Consider the following 21732-nt stretch of genomic DNA (forward strand, 5'->3'; position numbering starts at 1 on the left):
CGATGGACCGAACGTAATTTAATTGGATCCTCTAGAAAGTGCCTTCCTAATTAATCGATTAGCTCGTTATTAGTTCTCGTATGAGTGAATGCGAATCGGAAAGTGACGCGTGATTAAACATTTGATTTAATATTGCGTTTTAATTTTGCCGATCACTTTCGGTTATTATAAATAAAAAAATATTTTTCCAATCAACATTCCATACATTTTTTACAAATTAAATATAGATTTATCAATGTTTCAATTCAAAAATCCATCCATTTTAAATCACCTAAATATCGTTAAAATGTTATGCCAATTAAAATATTAATGATATTAATATGATTAATAATATTAATAGATTAATAAATTAGTGAAATTAATAATAAAATACACTATCAATATATGCTCAAATTAACGAAATGTTTGTATTTAATATTTAATATGTTTATGTGGGATTACTAAAATATTGCGCTAACATTTGTCTGAAATAAATTGTAAGCGTATAATGCATAAAATATAAATTTTTGGTTATTTTGGGCTTTATTTTGCATACGTAATATTTGTATGCAAAGGTAGAAGTACGATAGTTTGTTTTCAGCTCAGGAAGCGTTTCTCGGCTGATTATTGCGATTATTGCCGACCGTCGCGATTCTAAAGCATGCGAAATCGCGTTCGATATCAAGTTGGGCATTGATCGAAGCGTGCAGCTTTTACTAGGAAAGGCCAAGAATCTCCTCTCGATCAGTCAAATCGCCAATAGAATTACGTCTAGCTCTTATATATTATATATTCTCTCTTACATATCGCGCATAAATATATACAGCGATCAACCACAAAAGCAGATTGAATAGATTTTCATGAATTTTCCTGCGGTTATTGCCCAGGCGTTGGCCTGATTCCCTTTCTTTAACCTTCTCCTCCTCTTCTATCTCTGTCTTTTCCTTCATCTATCCTCCTTCCACTTCCGTGATTGTCCCGCTCTTCCACATCTTTATCTCTCTCCATCATCTTAACGCGTCGTTTTATCTTCTCTTTGCGCTCGATCGTCTGCCGATCCGTCGTCGATCGCGTCCACCGCGCACCGCCCATCTTCTACGCGGCATCTCCGAGCGCGTGCTCATGAAATATTCACGCAGTACGACGAAATCATCGTTTGTTAGTCAACGCCATCTCTCCGTCTTTCGTTCTCCTCTCTTTTCCTTTCTTGCCAGAGTGCCGACGCGATATTGTCCGGACATTGTCATTCTCTCATGGCCCATTTCTTTTCGGCGATCTCTTATGGAGGGTCCACAATATCGAGCCGAATCTTGATGCGAGCCGATCACACGTCTATATTATCAAGCCAAATCTTGAGCCGAACGAGCCGATTATGTGTCCACATAATCGAGCTAAACCTCGAATCGAACATCGGCGCGTACCATTCGCATGATCAGTCCTTGTGAAGCTGTGAGCATTTTGGTGATACGCGATTCGGTTCGCAGCGTTCCACCAAGAGTCGGTATTTCGCCGAAATATCAAAAGATGCTTTCTGTAATCAAATTACACGCTTTGTCGGGCCATAACTGAGCCTCGAAGTAGACAAATAAAAAACGAAAATTAAACGACAAAAGAAAACGTGGGCGTTTACCCAGTCGCAGTGTTCGATTCAATCGACGTGTGTCAGGTACAGTCATACTTTGATAGACAAGATGGAATGGTCCGAGGAAAAATGTTTGCAGTTAATTGTTGCCTATGAGCAGAAAAGATTATTATGGAACGCTAAAATCCCCAACATTATAATAAGTTAAAGAGAAATGATGCGTGGGAAGAAATAAGTAAAGAACTGTATATAAATGTAAGCTGCAGCAGCTAATTTTAATTTTTCGTTATTCATCACGAAATCGTCATGTAGATTCAGCCACATGAATCGTACGACCAATACAAACTCGGTACGAGAGGTTCGGCTTAAAAAAATTTTAACTTGTGTTCGCGATAGAGCGCAATTCAAGGTTCTGCACATTCTGTTCGAGGTTCGGTTCGGGACTCGGCTTGAAGTTCTGTTCGATAATGTGGACCCTGCTTTAGATGATTGCGTTTCTTTCCTCGTGATGTACTTGCGAATACAAAGTACGTAAGATTTCGGATATGCTGGATTTTTTGCCATTAAACATGTTGCAGTTTATTGAAGAAATAATATAAAAAATAAATTCTTTAATTCGCAGAACCCTTAGATTTTTAAACTAACTTTTATGTTTTCAAACGCAATTAAAAACTATTATCTATCTTTTATATAAAAGAATAATTAAATTATTCGATCATGAGGAATCGAAAGAATCTAACGAATCTAAAGAATATAAGATAAGATACTGGTGTGAAGCTGATTGAAAAGATAGAGATTTATAAAATTATTTAAAATTTGTTATAATCAGATTCATTGAATAAACAATTTTGTATTCTTATATTTACATTCGACAACGAATTTCTGCGTTGTATTCGATAGATTCGATGATAATGTCGAATACATTTGATTTGTATTTTACATTCGATGCATGAGTATAATCTTTTCGGTCAAAAGGTTAAACAAGAGTCCGATCAATCGTAATTTTGTTACGAAAATCAAAAGAGAGAGAGTTAAACTTTTTTATCACGTATTTCTAAGTCTTTATATTGCCGTAATTGACTATTTTGTAGAATTTGCTAAAAGCCTCCGAAGTAGCTTCCGTAAGCTGTCAAGATTTCTAATGGCACGCCTAGAGACGGTCTAATCAATGTTTAAATTACAGGTGTCCGGCAACCTTGGAACGAAATGGTACTCGCGCACCACTACAAGGTCGCCGCCATCTAATGATGCACAAAACGAAAATTGGTGAAAGGATGCGTGGGATAATTCCGAGCCTCTCTGTGGAAGGGTGCCGCGATGTTCACGAAGATTTTCTGCGCTTTTAATGAGCAGGTAGGATCGTTAATAGACCGCGTCGATCGTGAGAACATTTTCGTTTTCAGTTTGACAAATCGGCAATCTCGCAACGTCCACTATCTTTCTACGCCCGTTGATAAATAGGCAAGTGAGATACGTTACAACGTTTCTCAAGACGGTAAACAAGTTTTCACCGTGCTATTGCAGATTTCTTTTGTATTTAACACGCCGAAGTCTTTCCCTCGCGCTAAAAATATAATTTTAAAAAGTGACTAATGAGTAAGCAACCGGAATTGTTGCACACACGATGATATCTCTCGCAATTTGTCGGATGACTGACCGTTTTAAGATGCTGGTTTCGATTTCAATTCGTGATTATGTTCGCATGTAACAATGCGAAGGCAGAAGGCGGCTCGTCTCGCAATGACGAGCAAGAAGTAACAAGTGTGCGCAACCTTCAGCAATGATGGAGAGCTGATTAAGCAAATCAGGAACATGTGCATACCTGATGCACACGTGATCGATTCTCTTCGTTATTGCACGATCAAAGAGAACAAATTTTACGTTCTAGTATTCACTCGTTTTAAATTTTATTTCCTTGCTAAAGTTTCTAATAAATTTCTTAGACAATATACTTTTATTTTTTAAATACTTTCAATTTTTTATAATTTTTAATATACTTTTATTTTATTTAATCTGTAAACCCACAATAACTTTATTTAAATAAATATTATTTTATTTTTACTCAAGTATAATTTTGATTCCAGTGCAATGTGTATTAATCCTTTACAAAAATTTTATTATAATATATTATAATCGTGAAATATTTTTCGATTAAACATTCCAAATAGAAAGATATAATATCTGATATATAGGAATCTAATAAATCAGTGCTCGGTTATTGCAGCATATCGTTTATTACCGGCAATTAACTAGTTTTTGCGAAGTTCAGATCGCAGTCAGTAAAGACAGCTCAGACGGGAGTCATTAAATCAATTTGTCTTACATTAATTTGGACATAAGCGTACAAAGTTGTCTTCATACTTTGCGCATTCCTTAACGTGTAATCGCGCGTATAGCTGCATTAAATGTACAACAATATATTTCGATAAGATTGGCACACGTTTATCTAAAATACGTCTAAATAATTCGATTAAATGTAGATGTCAAGTTAAAGAGACCGCAGTAAATCGCGATAACGAAATAAGAGGATCAGCGTGTGGTACGAGAAAGAGAGAAAGAAAATGAGAGAGATAAATGGAGGTGCGCATGTAAGCGTTGAATAATAAAAAAAAAAAAAAAAAACGTAGGTACTGTTCGGCCCTTTTTTGCATCTCTGTTCGCCACTTTACGCACTGTACGATGTTATCGCCGTTCTTACATCACGAATGTAGGCTGTGGCCTCAAATTTAAGTTTCCATCGAGGCGCTACAATTATCTGTCCACGCCGACAAGGTCGCTGCATTGTCCATTCGAAGATGCAGTCAATGCAGTTTCACCACGCAAGGCCAACATTGTCGCGTCAACTACAATTAACTAGCGAGTGATATATTTATTTACAGTATTATTATGACATTATTTTGCGCAAAAAAATGTATGGAAAGTGCAACCGCGTACGGAAGTTCATTATATAAGGTTGCGTGTTTCGGTCGGCTCGTCCGTGAATTACGACGAGATCACCGGCGTAACTCGGCTCAAGATTATCTTCGCGTTTCTTTTTCGGCGAGAATAGTTAATTAATATGCAGTTTGCTCAAGAGATGCGCTTTGTCCTTATGCGGCCGTCTCCGCCGACACGGCCCATAAATCAACGCGGGAGTAAAAACGCGCCTTCGCTGTAATGTTCAGTGATTGTAACCTGATCATAAAAATGTCAGCTTCATGTTTAGGTCTCTCGCTGAATGATATTTCAGCAGGGCGCAACACGCCTGCAACGAATTACCCATGTTTTTGCATATTTTTCGCTCCGAGCAAGTCAGTAAATTTTTATTTTCATCACGAGTTAATTCGCATTTCGCGGAATCAGCAATAATGGTAGCAGACTTCAATTCGCAAGATTCGTATATTCGAATTCTTTAGGAGCATTTTGAGGACAGTTATACTCTCGACTAACAAAAGTCCAGAGTATAAACATCTTTTATGATCGGCTGCAGGTTTGGGCGCGATGCGACATTTCTGGCGCGGCTTACACATAATTTTATTTATAAACCGGTTCGCACGATTTTTTCTTTTTTTTTTGGCGGGCGTCTTTAAATGTAAAGCAATATTAAATTCCCAGAACTTGTCATTATCAACACGTAAGAATTATTATTGATAAAATACAAATATTATTATCGCAATCGTTTATTGCAGAATTATATAGAGTTCAGTGTCAGTCGCAATTCTGTCTAGCGAAATTTTTTTGATTTATTGTCGATTCATTGTTTCTGTAATACGAAATGAAATTTCTAACGGACTTAACAATGGCAGTGCTCGAATTTAATTTAAAAGCAGCAAGTCCATTGTACGCGTAAGAATGTATAAATAGACTTAGCAAACGCGAGCCCACGCATCGGCATTATGCCACTGAAGATCCCGTCCTCGTCGTGAGACGAATTTACATTTATGGCTGTAAGCATCCCCGCAAAAAGACGATTGAAATTATTTCAATTTTCTCCTCTTAAACGGCTTCTTATATAAGCTCGCTGTTAGGCTAAGTATAATTTGAATCACAAAGTGAATTCACGCCGCAAGAAAATAACACTTGCGTCCATTCAGATCATTCATTTAAGGATGTGCGAATAGCTACTAACATCAATAAATCATTAAAAGCAAATTAAATTATTATTATAATGTTTTACAATTTAAGATGCTTTATTTAATTTTATAGAATGAGAACTAAAGAGTTTTAAAAATGTGTGTAATGATTGTAGAAAAAAATCAAACTTCAAAGTTCAAAATCTTGTATTAAAAAAAAGAAATTTTTACGAAATATGTATTGTGAAGTGTAATATTCGAAGAAAATTTCAAGAACAAAATCGAAAAGTAGAAAATAAGATAGTTTAGATAGCAGATAACGTTGAATTGTTGTAACAAAAGTAAATTATATTGTTTCTGATCTAAAATCTAAAATCAAGGCAACGACATTATAATAATGTAGAATTCAATTAATTATTTTGTATTGAATATTATCTTGCGATATATTGAATAAAAAGATTTTTAATATAAGAGCAGTGCACATTTATCGCAGACTATGGAAGATTCTCGGCAGGATCAGCGCGGCAGAAGACATATACTTAATGGCCGGTACTCGGTGACGTTAATGTCGTTTGGAGCCCGTTTTATTGCCGTTTGCACTAGTCGAGGTGAGGACATTGTTCGAACGTCTGGGAATCTCTCATGATTGTCGTGCTCCCTATTCTCGTAATAGCCGGTGTATTCAAATACCCGACCTACTGCTTGTACACGTTTGCCCGGATTGTTGAGCAACAAAAAAAAAAAAGAGGTAGGATCCCGATGTCGTTCGCGTAACATTGCTTGACACTGCCACAGCCAGAGATTCATCGTCTACTCACTTTTTCAAGAATGAAGTGAAGAGAAAAATGTAGGCAAAATTATCATCTACAGCTATGTATTTTAAACTATATGTTTATTTTACTGTATATTTAATTTTACGTTTAATCGATCAAATTGTTGGGCATAAAATAAGCTAGATAAAATACACTAGATGTATTTTGGAATACAGCATTCACGAGAAGCGCGAATGATTAAATTTGTAGGCCCGAGTTTGTTTTCTCCCCCCCACCGATCTTTTCGCCGTCAATCAGTTTGGCGCGCAACAAAAGGAAAGCCTACAGCCGAAAGAAACTCGTTATTCACGCAGATTTACTTCTTCAAATTTTCTGCTTGTACGGCCGCGCAAGTTATCGCTGTTCCTAAGGCGAAAGGGCCTTCTCCGGCGCGTATCATTTACTTTCGTGCGATGCGCAGTGTTCGCGCCCGACGTAATTTGCGATTTATCGCATGCGGATAGTCATGGGCGCGTCGGCGCACGTACGAAGTCGATTCTAACAAATTGCCGATAGCGAGGCAGAGATGGATCGGACAGCAGTAAGAGCAACAGCTCAGGGAGAAGAAAATAATGGGCCACGGGACAAGAGCGGCCTGTGCTCTCTCGGCCGCATTGGTTTCACATAACTGTTAACGGCGCTGTCGGTCGGTCGGTTAGTCTACATCTCGAGATCAGCGTGGCTTAGCGTGGCGACAAAAATCACGGCGCCCCCGACTTACCTGTTATCAATTAACTGTTAACGTCGCCATATCTTATTACGCGCGTTGCGCACGCTAGAGACACAAATCATCTTCTATGAATGCATTGCTGGTATCTCGTGCTACTTAATCCGAATATTCTCATCCCATATCTACATCCTATATCTTCTCAGAATAACTGGTTAAAATAAAATTAATAGAATTTATAAAATAATTAGCATATTTTCTTTTTACCTATACTGTTCGCAGCATTTACATTTTTTTAATGTTTCACACAGCTGCGTCCTTGTTATTTAATAAATATCTTAAACGTGTTTGTGCATGAAATGGAATCTTCAAATTATTTTACGCGCATCGTTGTTTATGTTATGCGCGTTATTTTGATTATTTCAACGCGAATGTGTATATACATATCAGGGTTCTGCTTATCTTCTCTACCCGGTAATCTCACGTGTTTCCTATCCTTCGAATGGGCGCAGTCGCGCGCGCCTGGAGGCACGTAAATTTATGAACGAGGAAACGGCAGGAATAGCAAAGGAACATAGCTTTTGCAACGTCTGCTTTCCTGACCGGCAGAACGAACCGTTCGGTGATATAAGGACGCGCGTGGGCGACTCGCTTTTGCGCGGGATCGCAAGCGCAGCTTTAGAACTGGTTTCGAGCGAATTAGATGTCCAATCCATTTTGCGCAAAACCTACGAAGACGCGAATTTATACCGCGACGATTTGCAAGACTTTCTGGCCGCGTTCAATTGCGCTGCCTAAGATTATTCCTCATCGAATTGTGGTGTGTGAGAAAACATGCACGCGCGATCTAATCAAGTATTTTATATAAATTCTAACTGTCGAATACCCATTCACGGTTATTAAATATCTGAAGTTATTCGAGTATTCGAGTATTCGATTAGATATCAGAAGTACCGTATTAAAGTAGTACTCAAAATATTTTTACAGCATTAATAAATTTGTTAATATAATTTTGAAAACACATATCGAGAGATATTCGCAAATCTCTATAATTATAAATCGCGCTATGAAAAATGTAGCAAGTAAATATTTATATCTTATTAATCAACTCTCTTTTTCTCTCTACTTACGTCCAATTACTATCATATTTTCTCCTTGCAAAGTATGCACACTCATCGGACGCAACGTCAACGAACGTTCGCGAGATAATTTCCGCAGTCGCACTTGACTATGCGCTTTCGATTGTTTTTATTCAAATGAAAACCTCTCTATCTGCCTGTTACTATTCCCTTTCAATGCTCTCGTTCGCAGATTGCTACGTTCACAACACTTGGTCTGCATTTAATAGCAGCTCGTAATTATCAGGAGCGCGAGACGCCGGCGCCAGGAGTACGAATCGAGATTTCGTCGACGACGAGCCGCCGCGTCAACGAGAAAATACCGACAGCGCGAACGTCTCTTATATTATAATCCAAAAATAATAAATGTTAAGATTTCACATCTAAAAGTGACGTGAAAGTATCATGACAATTTTTATCTTAGAACTTTATTCATAGAAGATACGAGTTTGTGTTTTTAATTTATTCTTGTGCGTTTATGTTATACAATTCTAAACGTAACAGCGTCAATAATATTAATGTTTTAAATTTTGCCTGAGTTTTATAAATAATGTATATATCATATTACATTGCAAATTTTTATATTTTCCCCAGAGAACAACAAAATTTCTGTTTCTCCAATTCTTATTTTATGTCATTATCTGGATTATTTTTTTATGCGATTTGACGGGAAATCGGTGTATTTAGAATAAAATGCAAAGTTTCTAATTTTAGAAACTTTGCATTTTAACGTTCTCATCGTTTTCCCAGGGATTTGTCAATGAGTGCCGAACACGATCGCGCGACTCTCATAAATATTCAGAAGGGACGCCGTTCGGGGCACCGCGATGTAATAACACACGGTATGCCAGTGCCGGGACGACGAACGGGAAGAAAGATAAAAAATCCACTTTACCATATACGTCATTCCACGACCTTGAAGCCGAGGGTGGTTAGCGGTTTCTGCATTCCCGTTGATTTGTGACACTTTTCCACTTGCCGTGTGCTCACAAGGGTAGAGAGAAAGAGAGAAAGAGAGAGAGAGAGAGAGATAAAAGAGGAAAAGAGAAAGAGAGAGAATATAAAAATAAAGAGTCAGACGGCACCGGGGGGTAAGAGATGGCGGAAGAAATCCTGGTACAGCGGAGCACTCGTTTTACAACAACACACTAGCCTCACACTCGAGATCACTCTTCCTCTTCTCTCCTTAGGCCCTTCCACGTGTGCGCGTGACGTGGCCCTTACGAGAATACGAGACATCGAGAAACGTCCGCACGAACATCCCCGCTAACTCAAAGATCGTTCCTCAATGGCTCACAGGACGGCCCATCGCGGAAGCTTCTCCCGTTTTCTACACCTCGTGCTACCGACCACGTGCTCGGGTAACGGTTTCGATCGTTCCTCGCTCCTGTTCGACGATACACAACGCGTGTCCCTTTCTCGAGCGACGAGCGGCACACACACCGTACACCAAGCAGCTTCCACCGTTTGCTCTCGATTTCCTTTTCTTGACTAGAGTCCGTTTTGTCACCGCGCTCCGATCGTTGCCGAACGATAGATCTCGTTCTCCCGTTCTCGCACAATCGAAGATCAAGGAGTCACGTTGTCATTCTCGAGTTGTCGATAAATCGAATCGCACGTGTCCTGCGCCGATAGAAGGATCGAAATCTAGTTGTTGGTTTCTCTCTCGGGAGGCGACGGAAAGGAGCGAAACCACGTTGCTCACCACCGTCCAGCGATCGTTTGGTGCTCCGTTGTCCAGGTCCTCTCCCGAGGCGTGTGATATCCCCCCTCCCTCTTTCTCTCTCTCTCTCTCTCTCTCTCTCTCTCTCTCTCTGTCTCTCGCCTTCCTGCCGCGGACGAAGCGGAATATCAGCAAGAACCGAGAACGTTCTCGGTGGAGATTCGTGAGACGCGACGAGAGCGTAGTGGTCCGTACGGTGGTGAGTAAGCCGTGTGCCGGTGTGCAAAACGGCTGATGCCGCGCACGTACGTCGCACACACAGACGCACCGGGGACGCGCGTATACAGACACGCAGTCACGTATCAGTCGTGGGTACTGTCGATTGGACGGGGAGACTGAATCCGTAGGCCGGTGGGTAGGTTAGTAAGTAGGTAGGTAGGTAGGTAGGTGAGCCGTGCACGGAAAACACACCACGTCGTCGTGTGTGCATGTATGTATGAGTGCACCGGATCGCTCGGTATGGTCGGAGCGCGAGCGTGTGTGTGCGTGTGTGTGTGTGTGTGTGGGTGCGGAGAGTCAACGTGTATTATGTATGTGCGTGCGTGCGCGCGCGTATGCACGTACGCGGTCGTCACTGTGTGCACGCGGAGGATAGCGAAGGAGCTCCCCTGCGTGTTAACCGTGAGAGACGTCGGTAAGGTAAGTGCTCTCCTCTCTTTCAGCCTCGGAGTAGCACCACGCCGGCACGCGACCTGCCCTCCCCCTTCCCCTGTCTACTGTTACCAACCCCCACCAACGTCTGCCATCCACTTCTTCGTGTTTCCTTTCCTACTCCGCCACCGAAGGACGTCTCCCTCTAGCCGACGTTTCCTCCGCTCAGACCCCTCCGGCACACTCTTCTCCGACGGCTGTCCTTCCCACTCCCCGTGCGCCGGGATCGGTGCTTCGGAGCGGCGGTGGATGGTGTTGGTGCACCACTCCCACTCGACATGGTCACCGACACACCGGAATCCTCCCAGCCCGCCAGACGCGCTTGCACGCGGAAGCGAGAGGGAGCGAGGGAAAAGAGAGAGGGTGGGATAGGATGAGGAGAGTACCGAACAGTCACTATCTCTTCTCTATCGTTACTCGCGGTGTAACCTCCCAGCCAACTAATTCACCTTTGCAACTGTATCGACACCCTACCGCTCCGCGAGACCGTTTCTTTCTCGGCTCTCCTTTCTTTTCTTCTTCTTCCTCTGCGTCTACGTGTTCGTCGATGAGACTTAAACGGTGTGAAGAAGCCAAGCGTGAAAAGAAATATGCGTAACAGAAGAAATTTGCATTTCCGGATAATTGTGTCTTCTCTTATAACAATAATTTCAACCTTTTTTTTTTTAGCATAAATTTTACATTATGTGTGTGTGTGTGTAGAAAAATGGATCAATGTCGTTAACAATTTCTCGTCACAAGTTGCTTTATTTATGAATTAATCTTACATTCCAATTTTATTTATTTCGTTTAAAAGTCACTAAAATTTCGTGACAAAATCGCCTCCGAACTCATCAAAGCGTCTGACTGAAGGGATATTCGATAGGTCTGAGAGATACAGGCCTGGCTGTATTACCTAACTTTCGAATCATGTATCTTCGGTTTGGATGCGGCTAGTTATCCCAATGTCACGTGATCTATTGACTTCCTGCTCAGCTTGCTCTGTTTCGATTTCGGCTTTGTGTACAATGAGAAGCGTATCGATGTTTCTATTTCTCTCATTCCATGCGAGAATCGTTTCTTACGGATATTTATCATCGCGATGCTCTTAGTTTCACCCCTCACCTTCCGACTATACTAATTCACCTCTGCAACTGTATTGTTGCCCCACCACGAGATATTCTACTCCGGCTTCCTCGGCTTGCCGCGACAACAATCCGGTTGTTTTAGGACCGGACGAGTTTACTGCTTCGTATTTTGCTCGCTCAAACGCTTTCAATTCTGTCTTTCTCTTTGATCGATTTCGTAATTTTGACTCTCTTCTTATCTACGGCAAAAAATTTTTAAATAAAGTGTTTTAAATTTTTAATATTTTAAACTACTAGAATTAACATATCTTTACACTTTGTTGTTATCTAACATACAACGGTAAATATCGAAATTATTTCCAAGAAACGATTTCGTCTAATTATATTGAACGCCATAATTTACGATTCTACATTGATAAGGAACATAAGGCAATTAATACGTGATAAAAATTGTCAGAAAAAATAACCAAGAGAGTCTTATCTAGCTCAAGCAATTACAAAGTAATTATACTTCTTTCAGATAGTTATATTTTATAAAAGATTTTGTGTTTTTTGACGATACGATCAATTTATCGGTTATAACTGCTTTACGATTTATCGAGCTTTTTCTTCAACTTATTCGCCGCATCGTTAGATTATGGAATGCTATCCTAAAGCATGATAAACGCGAGCATTAATTATCTAATTAGTCATAACGTAAAAAAGATGGTGCAACCAAAAGTGAAAGACTTTATATAAATCATTTATCTTTGTTTCGTCACATATTTTCGAAAGAAACTTTTTTTTATACCATTCAGATTTGTCATAATACTAATTTGTATATAAAGAGCAAGATTTTTCTGTTTAAAAAGTAATGAAGAGAAAAAGATAATCAACTTCGTAAGATTTATATAATAAACTAAAATTTAATATTTTGCATTTAACAGTAGAATATTATATTGTCTTCGTTGCAATGTAATCTTATTTTTGTGTGTTTCCTGTAAAGAAACTTCTTTCGCTACAAAGATGAGATAATTGTGTGTCCTGAAAATGTAAATTATAACGATTTTGATATTATCTCATTCATCAGATTTTAATTTCATGAGGTTGATCCGTTTCATCCAATTTCTTGATTTGCCAGATGAAATCATGTCAATCATTCCGCCGTGATTTCTCGTGATTTCCTGCGAATTACTCATCTCCACGTCGGCTATTCGGCAGTAACTCTATCCAAGTCGCGACTTTCTGGGTCAATCTCTAGTTAGCTTCTCAGCTTTAAGTGCCCGAGAAGCGAACCACAGCGAGAGTAAATCGAGGAGGCTGGTGTATACGCCCCGAGACCTTAGATCGGATCCTCGTGGATCTCCTCGCTCCGCTTTGTTGCGCAACCGTCGATGATCTCGGGCACAGCGGTCCTGACACAATTACCTGTTCAGGGCGACGGGATTAAAAGAAATGAAAAAGAAAGCAGAAAAAAATGTGAACCCTCTCAGTGTGCTCTCTCCGGGTTTTACGGTTTGACGAGCTTTTTGTGACTTCTTATTGTCGAACAAAAAAAACCACTGTCCGATCCCTTTTGCTTTTTCTCCGCTAAATGTCGTGCTGTTTCGCCGGCCGATTCTTTCCTGCACGATGTGTTGCAACTTGCAACGAAATTCAGCCTTCAACTCGGCACGCGGCTGCCGTCACGCCGTCGACGTTAAAAGCTGGACCCCGCTTCGAGGCGTTACTCGATGACCATCGTTGCAGCGAATCGCATTGACAATGGATTCGCTCACGATTCTGCATGGTCACAAAACTCAACATCGAGCCTCGTCACCTTATGAAAACATAACGGTTAACCGTTCGCCGGACCGTTTCATTTCGCGATATCATTCGCGTTCGTTTTCTGCCTTGGAAATTTGTCGGCGACGATTATTCGCACGCGCCCCGCCGTCGTGGCTCTCCCAGAGAGAACCGGATGAACGGCGGAGGTTCGCTCGTGTTGGTGTTACTTCAGGGTCGTGATATTTGACGCTTATAGGCGGATCGGAATTTGCGATCACGTCGCGACGGATTCTCCCGCACACGCGCATTCTATTCTCACACGACGACGACACCTTCCCTGTCGCGGGGTTGACAGCGTGTACGTGCACGCGCGCGCGTGCACGCTCGCCGCGGAACCCATCATTAAACGCCTACGCGGATAAATATCGGCGAGGACGGAACGGCGCGATGTCGCTGATGGTGTCGTTGTGTCGCGACAAAGGCCGCGCGACGCACGCGGAATCGCGTCGCCCTAGTAAGAACACCGTTGACAATAGCGTGGCGCGCTCACCGGAAGCCTCGCTCGCCGTCGCGCCGCGGTGAAAGTTAATCATCCTAAACGCTGCTCTCGGAGATTAGCCGGATCGTCGGGATCGTCGGGACTGGATGGAGATCGGCTTTAACTCGGTGTCTCGTTATGACTAGCACGCGAGTGTTGTTATCCCATGAAAATATATTTTCTAATAAGATTTGTAACACAAAGACATGATGACGAATTCTATGGAATGAAAGAATTGCAAAAATATAAAAAATTGCAGTCTTACAATTAAAGAGTGAAAATTATTAAAAATATTATATATTTTAAACTTTATGTCCATTTTATCCCCGGCAAAGTTGATAAATCTCATTGAGAACAGATATCGTGCAGCAGACATAATTATGAGGCCAGAAATGAGATTACGAGCACTCGGAAAACGGAGATGATTCTTGTACAATAGATTTAAGGCTTTATTGCAACGAGTCGCTTAAATCTCGATGTGCTAATAAAGATATTGTAACACTTTCTCGCCTTCCAACGGCTACGGGGCCATCTCGACGGTCGCAAACTCGTCTTTATTGTCGACGATCGAATCCTGTTCGGATCCTCGCCAGATCATTGCAATTTTCACGGCGTCCCTAGTGTGAGCGCAACACTGGAGCGCAAGACTGCTCTAAATCTTGCTTTAACGACATTCGAGATAAGTTAAGCATGAAGATCACGCTTGGTTGGCCCGCGGATTGTTGGTAGATCCTTCGACTTGCACAATTTTCGACCTAAATTCTACGAATGCTTCGAAGGCAATTACGAAAGGACGTTGCGAGTGAAGAAAGAAGTTTGGTGCAAAATTCCACCCACAATACAAATATTTTCTCATTAATGTTAAAAACATGCTAGACAATTCAAAATTAATAAAAAATTATATACAATTACATCGTATAGTTTAATTTTTATTTTTTTATTTTTCATGCATTTTTCATACAGTATTGATTATTTCTAACTAGGTTTCATTGTGTACAACATTTCTTTGCATTACACGTGTAAAATCGAGTTTAAAAGCATGGAAATTGTACGTATCTCAGCTGGCGAGTGCGAGGATTCGTCCGCGTGTATTCAACAAGCAAGTGCATTTATAACATACGGCAGTAACGATTGACGCGGAAGGGGCAATGCGATTTCTGTTCTCTCTGGATTGGTCACCACACCGTCGCGTTTTCAGTGGGAGGAGCGCGTTGTGTACGAATGCTACGGCCGCGCATAGTGAAAATGCATAATGCATGCCTACGTAACTGTCAGCGATATGAGCATCCACGGGCGGCTTCGTTACACCTCTTCGCGTTACGCGGCACGCAATCACGTTTCTTTGTGTACATGCACGCGCGTGAATCGTACTTGTGGCGACTGGATGATAAATCGCGGCATATCCGATTCGATAAGGATCTCGGGAATGATCTGCAAGACGCTCGCCGCGTGTTTACCAACTATTTTCGCGAGAAGGATATTTTCTGCAAAAACATATTTATGAAGTATTAACACGTTGACAGTTATCACACATGTAACAAGTAATATGCGTTACTGTAAAAAAAAAAAAACTAAACGTATGTATGTAAACGTGACCTATTATATGCTTGATACTTCTATCGATAAAATAATGATTATTGGTAGCGGTTCTACTTTAATTTCTATCGTGCAGTTATGTGTTTTTTAGAAATAATTTTGCCAAGACTTCTGCTTCGCTACGACGAGAAATCGATTGAGGCTTTCTTACGAGATCATGACGACCGCTTAATAATCTCTGGACACGCGTCAGCACCGATGCTAATACGGTTTCTTACAATTAGGTCTGACGAATAAGCACAGCGAGATCCCAACCGATGTGAATCATTGAAGAATGTTCACTGTTTCACTGGCTTTTGTTGTCAGGTGTGCGAAGATACTTTTGGACTACGAGCCTCGACTTTGAACGTTGCACTTTCGACAAAACGTCGACTGTGCTTTCAACGTAGGAAGTACAGCGTACGCGGGATTCCCTTGTCAATTTACATATAAAACATATTGTTTTAGCCCACGTAATGGAGCAGATCTTTATCTTGCAAATATTAGAATCTCTTCTCTCGCCTTTATAGAATGACATTATTATGTCATTCAAATATTTTTAAGATGATGCAGAAATCATTCCATTTTAATAATTATGATGATTGACATAATTGACATCTGTATTTATTAAAAAATCTTCCTACACACGCGCGCGCGCACACACACAAAATTGCGCTCTAAGAATTTTTGTATCCAACTGAATAAATATTTTTTGCTATCACGTAATAAAATTTTTTTCTCTCCAGCGTTGTTACTGTTGCCGAAATGATCATCGTGCAATTGCAAAATATGATTTGTTATTTCGATCGTTCGGTATCTTTGGTATGCGATGGTCATTGGTCAGCCTGGAGAGATCCTTGAAAACCTCCAGAATGACGCAATTGGAGCCAAATGCCTTCCATGTACTCACCCTCCTCACACACGCCTAATCTGCCGATCGCGTTTGGTAATTATCTTTCGCTTGTCTCCTTCTCGCGACCATAATTGGGTCGGTGGCAGGCTCATTTCTCGCTCTCTTGAAATGTTTAGAGAGTAAACGATACTGTATTTGATCTTTAAATGATGCACATTGTATTGCAACACTTGACATTGTACTTTACATCTGTCAACCAATTTATTTAGAACTTCTATTTTTTATTCATCAATCAAAGTGAGCAAAGTGACGCGTGTGCATTGATTATTTAATATTTTTTTCTTAATGTGGCAAGAATAATTGATTAATAATTAAATTTCATCGCAGGTTAAATTCGTATATTAAAAAATATTTGTTTAGGACATCCGTTTAAATGAGTGACGATGATAATTTTATGTTAATGAACTTAAAATATTTGTTTTTTCTGCACGCTGCCGTGACAACGTAACGCGAGTTAAAACAACATACATGTATATCTATCTTTGATGTTATCGCGAAAGAGACGCTGGTGTCACTCGCGATCTATCATGTCATCTATCTCTGGTTTTAATCATAATTGGATTAATGGTTAGATTTCTCTCCTCATCGAAACTATCCTCCCACTCTTTGCTCGGCGTGTCTCGATCCTCCTCGATGATTACGAATCGACCGTAATTATTGCGATATCTGGCTTGCAAGCGATTCGGTATTTAAGATGACGTCAACTCTGGTAATGCCGATGTCGATTTGCCGTTTCAATCGAGCAATTTGTATCATGCACAATCGCGCTGTTACCAGAATACTGAATACATTGGAATATTTTTTGAAACAATATATGCAGAATTTTTACATTTTGCGACAATTAAAAATATTGTATCGTTTTCTTCTTCATAAAAAGTACAAGCTAATTTTAATTAATACAAATTAATTTTTTAAAAATAAGAACTGCTTACAGTTCCCTTTTCTCTGTTAATATTTATTGTATTATTTCCTAAAAAAATTATTAATAAAAAATGCTAATTGTTACACAAAAGTGCGCTTCGTAACACGCTGGAAATATTAAGATACAATTTGATTATTTATCTAAGACGTTTCACGACGTATATAAATGCAAGAATAATTGCCGCTTCCGCAATTATCCGCCAAATCACGCATTGTTCTCCCCATTGACAGTATTGTGAACACCACTCAACAGATCGTGGGCACGTGTATTGTCTACGGAGAGATGCGCGTGGCCGACTAACTGCCGCACTTTAGCAGGTTGTATTCCCAAACAGCGCAAAGTGATTGTCTGACGATTTTACATATTTTAGCATATTTAACACATCAACTACTGCATAATTAATGTTCTCACGCACACATCGACATCGGCATTACTTTATAAAATATTACTCGCCGATCAGAAATTAAAATCTGAAATAAATTACAGCACATCTACTTCTGACGAAACTTGCGAAACGCCTAATTATTTCCTTTCTTTGCAAAGCTATTGTACAATAATTACCCTTAATTTCTATACGCGTATTTCGTGATTCCGCAAAATGCATGTACAGGCGCGAAAAGCGTGAGTGTTGGCAACCGAGTCAGCCGGACTCGCCGGGAGTGCAAGGGGTTAATGCGCGAGCCGAGCCGACTCGGGGAGATCCGCATTTACGAAGATAGAAGCGGTAATTCGCGGCGTTTTGTTCCCGGTGATTATGCACTTACACGCCCGCCGGAGCGCATCCACGCCTCGGCGTGTACGTACGAATGCGCGCGCCCGTTCGCGAGAGCGCACTCGGTCGTGCATTACACGCCGCGGCCCGTGTGTCTCGGGTTGCTTCATTCCACATCGCGATATTCCACATTCTTCCCACACGTGCAAGAACACATTGGTAGGTACACGGTGCCCGAGATGCCTGATGCTGATACGAACGATGCCGGGTCGCCGTCACTACCACGCCGCGCCATTTATGGGGAGGGGAGGGAGCATCGGAACCGTTTACAGGACGCACCGGGCGCGTCCCACCGAGGGAATCCTCGCCGTTTTTTCATGAGAAGCGGGTCCTCATCGGCCCGTAACTTTCCGCATAAAACGCGTCAATATATTAAACTCTCTCATCAATGAGGAAAGATATTTAATTCTCTAATTTAATATTTAAATTCTTATCTTGTTTAAAATTTTTATATGCGATATAATTTAACATGACGATAGCTGAACCTTTGTAACTTGTAAACAGTGTAAAATAAAAATCGCAATAAGATTGCGAAATATGTTTGAAAATGATCTATTTCTTGACATTTGTCAATACGGAATTATTTTCCCCAGAAACTTCCCAAAGTTTTCGAATCTAAAACATACTGACAATGAGCAATGAGATAGTCTATTCAAATCTCTGTAAAGCGTATATAGCGCAAGAGGATTACGTAAGACCGTCGGCACACTCTGGGAATATGCAGCGCGCAGGGGAGAGTTTGTGCAATGTCAAGGCAGAATTGATTCCGCAAATGAGGTGCGCACTTGAAGGAATTTGGGAAGGGCAGAAATTACGCCGGTAAGTATGTTGAGTACGCGGGGCTGTGAATTTTCGCGGATTCGCGGTCGTCTAAGAACGGCTAACCGCAATGCCTGGGAGATTGAAACGGGAAGGCGCAGCACCGTCTATGGTGTTTCTCAATGGGCGGTAAATGCACCGTCGGAGGATGCGGAGCCGCGATGCGATTGCGGGAGGTGGGAGATACGTGAGATACGGTTTAACGTTCTCATAGTTCCAGCGTCGCCTTCCTCTATTCTTCTCCGGGAGCGTCGTGGGCGTAGGAAAAGGGTTTATCGCTGATTTTAATGCGCGACAGGCGCGCGCGAGCCGCATAATTAGCCTCTCGCCTGATTCGCAACTAAATCAAATTGAAATTACGACTGCGAATAGCTTCATTAAGACGCGTGAGTGAAATCGAAACGACGTTTCCATAAAATCTGTCTCACGCTGAGAATGAATGATTGCCTTCATGTCCGGACCTTTTTCTTATCCTCCGACATTAAGCGTGTAAATATCGGGTATCGCAAGAGCTGCGCACTTTCTCGCGATACAAAAATTCTACGATCATAAATTAAGATGTTTTGATAAAGATGATTTTTCTCTTAGAATTGTTGCGGAGTCGCGTACAAATTACCGGATGTAATTTGCAAGACGCGAGGTGAAAAGCAAAAGACAAAAATCGCCAGGCAATAATCGTACGATATCGTGTTATGAACATAAGGCATGTTTGTTGCGCTACATTAAATAGATAATGTAAGCGATACCGACTGGTTTCCAGTAGGAATACGAGTAAATACTGGCTACACGACAAATATCTCTGCGGTGAATGAACTATATGAAAACGGCGAGTCGCGCCAAAGATGCGCACACAAAATTCAACACGAGGGTAATAAACTTGTGAGAGAATCCAGGTGCGCCAGTGCGAAAGCGGTGACCCATTATCGCACCTGCGGGGGAAGTCATCGCCGAGGATCGTCCCAGTCGACTCACCTAAGAATGTTTCGAAAGGCCTTAACAAGATAAACATACGCGTGAGTATGATTTTCACGAGTGCGACCGTTATTCCTATTGCGAAGCTACGTGATTTCTCACGCAACCAACAAAGGCAATATTTACGATTCCAAAATAATCAATATACGAAACTGCTAAGTGCCATTTGTTGACTTTATCGCGGAAAAAAATTAGCTCAAATATAAATAAATTCGATAATACACAAAGAAAATTGTAATTTTTTAAATTGATTTAATTATATTTGTTAATATAAGCAAGCACAACTAAAATAAATAAGACTTTTTACGAATTTATTTCATCAACTATGATTCTATTTTTTACAATTTATTGTCTTATTGATTAACTTTATTCTGAGAATCTACGTTGCGTTAAGTTACAATAACTGGTCTTGAACATTTGCTTGAAGAAGTTTTAATAATACTTTTTACGAGCTAGATTAATCTCCGCGAAATTCTACGCAATGCTTTCGACGTTGCCTCATATCTCATCCCGTCACTTCATCAATGAAGCGCGTCTATCGCGTATCGACATTACCCCACGTATATAATCACAATCTCCGTCGACTTATTCACTTTCACTCGCTTCATTCACTCCGGCGCTCGGACGTTTCCGACGAAAGCCGGTGGCAATTCTCTATCCATCGCTAAACATCTTTCCGCTCCGAAGAATCGATCTAATAATACTGTAAACTGCGCGGCATTTCTCTTACCTGCGTAAACTTCTTGGAAAAAATTAGGAATAGACAAAAAATCGCGGAGAAATCTTCGCAGCGCTCTGAGCGGTATATTTATCTCGCGGGCTCCCAGTTTTTAGATAGCAAAACAGAAAGATGCGATCAAATTCCCAATACGCTAACTGTAAAGCACAAGAACTGAATCTAGTTAGCCAGTGCCGATTTCATTTAATTTTTAAAGAAATTAAACCATCGGGCTATTAAGCATCGAAGCTTGGACCTTGACGAATTCTTCAATATTAGATCGTAGTCTCGATACGTTATAAGCTTCTTCAAGCGGTAAAAAAAGAGCCGAACGCTCTACTTCTATTCTTCGCGAATCTCATCGTAAATACACCACATTTCCCGGTCGCGGCGAGTCGCCGTTAATCACGCGTACGCGTGTGCAATGTACTCGTGGACGTGTGTGCACGCGTGCACTCGTATACACAATCGTACATACGGTCTCCTTCGACGGGCGTAGCGGGAGCAACGGGAGCGGAGCGCCGCTCGTCAGGGTGGGGTTCGCCGGGCCGCACCAGTGGAAGTTTAACTCTTCGGTTTTACTTTCTAAGATCTTTCCCTCCCCGGCCCGCCTCGCTTCTCTTCCTGGATACTCGCGTTACTGTCGTACGACGGCCGTTCGTCCCGAGCGAACACCTACTCCTGAGCAGGCAGACTGTAAAATTTCTTTCCTTCTCGCCGCCCCTTGTCTCCGGTGTCCTTTCACGAAATTCGTTTCGCTCCTTTTCACAGCAGGAGAAGCGGATGCCGGGTGGTCGGACGATGATAAGCAAGTTCCTAAAATTTTTTTTCTTGATAGTATTGTTTGGGATCTACACGAGTTTTTATTGCCACTCTTGTGCGATGTGGAATTTATTCTGAAATTATTCAGCAGTGTATCGAGCAATTTATTAAGAACTTCGTAGATTTTTATATATTTTATATGGTTATTTCGCGCGCAGTAAATTTTTCTCTTCTTCATTAACGATGTTGAATGATTTTTTTTGTAAAATTACATTTTTACTAAAGAAATTTTTTCAAATTTAAGAAAAAATTCACAGATTTTTACATGCTCCATATCATTTTCT

General features: G+C 40.9%; 1 protein-coding gene across 3 annotated transcripts in view; it reads right to left on the reverse strand.

Annotated features, from left to right (window-relative positions):
- The window catches only part of LOC105667419 (MDS1 and EVI1 complex locus protein EVI1-A), a 114055-nt gene that overhangs the window by 22336 nt on the left and 69987 nt on the right, over nt 1-21732 (reverse strand). The window contains exon 1 of one of the 3 annotated variants that reach the window (XM_012359210.2): nt 9106-11240. The exons of the other annotated variants lie outside the window; for them this stretch is intronic. The gene's annotated coding sequence lies outside the window, so the exon portion shown is untranslated. Of the gene's footprint in view, nt 1-9105; nt 11241-21732 lie in introns of those variants that run through there. 3 annotated transcript variants of the gene reach the window in all.

Source organism: Linepithema humile, chromosome 5, assembly GCF_040581485.1.
Source record: "Linepithema humile isolate Giens D197 chromosome 5, Lhum_UNIL_v1.0, whole genome shotgun sequence".
NCBI classification, from domain to species: domain Eukaryota; kingdom Metazoa; phylum Arthropoda; class Insecta; order Hymenoptera; family Formicidae; genus Linepithema; species Linepithema humile.